A 2,064-nucleotide genomic window follows, 5' to 3' on the forward strand; every position below is an offset into this window, starting at 1 on the left:
TACAAGTTCACTCTAAAGATAAGGTCTTTTCGATCTTATCTTTGGTAAGGATCGTATCTTGGATCCCAAACTTAGCTATACAGTGTCCAGATTTGCAAAGACAATTGGCCTGTTTTGAGCAGAGGAGGGACGGCGTACAATAGGCCCTCTGTGGCCGCGGTACTTCTGGCCGGAAAAAAAATAGCTCAATTTGTCTACACTTTTGTCCAAGAAAACAAGCAAATTATAAATAGCTTATCATCATATCGGGAAACAACAATACATAACAAGGAATAGAATCTCAATATTCCAAAACTTTCATTATACAACACATATATATTTCTACTTTATCAATTATATTCTATCATGGCACGACCGAAACTGATCAAATGCGTCAATTTTAAACATTATCCAATTTAACTGCCGGAGCATTAATAATAAATTTCAAGAACTAATTAATTATAAGGATATAAATGAGGTACATATCGTGCTGCTGCAAGAAAGCTGGTTCAATAAAACAAAGAAATACGAATCTAGAAATTATTCTGTAATAAATAAGTATAGGAATAATAACTATGGCGGTGTTGGCATTATCATTCACAACTCGATAGAATACAAAAGAACGATAATATATAATACAGATCCTATCGAAGTAATTGCAGTAGAATCTACTAACTTAGATCCTAATATTTGTTTCGTTTCGGTATATACAGACCAAGCTCCATTCACATCGCTAGCATTCTCTCAATTTCTGATAACATAACGGACTTCTCAGTAATCATAGGAGGTGATTTTAACGCCGAATCCAAATTTTATGGTTGCTTAAAAGACTTTCCAAGAGGCGACATAATTGTTGAACAATTATCTCAACAGCCGATCGTATTACTGAATGAATTTGGCAAAGCTACACGACTTGGAAGTCCAGGACACAAAGCCTCCATCACAGATCTGACTTTTGTAAGTCCGGAACTATCACACAGAATATCATGGTCAATAACTGACGAAACTCTAGGTAGTGACCACCTAATAATAACCACTTCTTTCCGTTTTTGTTCATTCCCTGCTATTACAAGTTCACTCTAAAGATAAGGTCTTTTCGACACACTCACTCCTGACCATCACATCTCTAGTATATAACAGCGAGGAGGTGCCATAAAGGGAAGGAGTCTCCTTTTAAGCAAGGAAAATGACTCTTAAGGGATTAGATCACGTGTCTAAAATGCAACTTTACGTTGATGTTAACAGGGATTTAGCACATTCTAAAAGTAAGAAGTGAGTATAAAATTTAATTAACTAGGTCAATTTTTTAATTAATTTTTTCTAGGAAGTTAATAAAAAATTAATATCTATCAAGAAAAACATTCAAATATAAAGCAGAGTTTGGCAAATATTATTCGAATGATTTTTTAATCGTGAATTTTCTACTAGAATAATCAATTATTCGTACAAAACATATGATCAACAATACGATTACTTTTTTATTTGTCATTATTTTACACGAATAATCAATTATTGATTTGGGCAAAACAAATCGAATAACCATTTGAATACTTTTATATTCGTCCAATTTATAGAAAAATTTCTTATTCGAAAAAATTAAATGATTAACCATCCGAATACGTTTGTATTTGTATAAAGACGACATTTTTTGTCTTAAGCTATACATAGATATATTTTTATGATCGCGTATAGATTAATTTTAACTTTTCTGATTTCTTACACATAAGGGTTCCTTTTTTGTTTTGGGATATGTAGAATATGAAAATACTATCGATTTATTTTAACATTTCTGATTTATAACATGTTAAGGTCCCTTTATATGTAGAATATGAAAATGCTATCGATTTTAAGACCGCCTATCGATTAATTTTAACTTTCTTGATTTCTAACATATTAGGATTTCTTTATATATGTTGAGATATGTAGAATAAGAAAATGCTATCGATTTATTTGAATTTTCTTGATTTCCAACATGTTAGGGTACCTTTATGTTTTGAGATATGTAGAATATGAAAATACTATCGATTTAATTTAACTTTTCTGATTTCTAACATGTTAGGGCCTCATAACATGTTTTGAGATATG

This window comes from Halyomorpha halys, unplaced genomic scaffold, assembly GCF_000696795.3.
Source record: "Halyomorpha halys isolate HHAL.00 unplaced genomic scaffold, Hhal_1.1 Scaffold127.1, whole genome shotgun sequence".
Classification (NCBI taxonomy): Eukaryota; Metazoa; Arthropoda; class Insecta; order Hemiptera; family Pentatomidae; genus Halyomorpha; species Halyomorpha halys.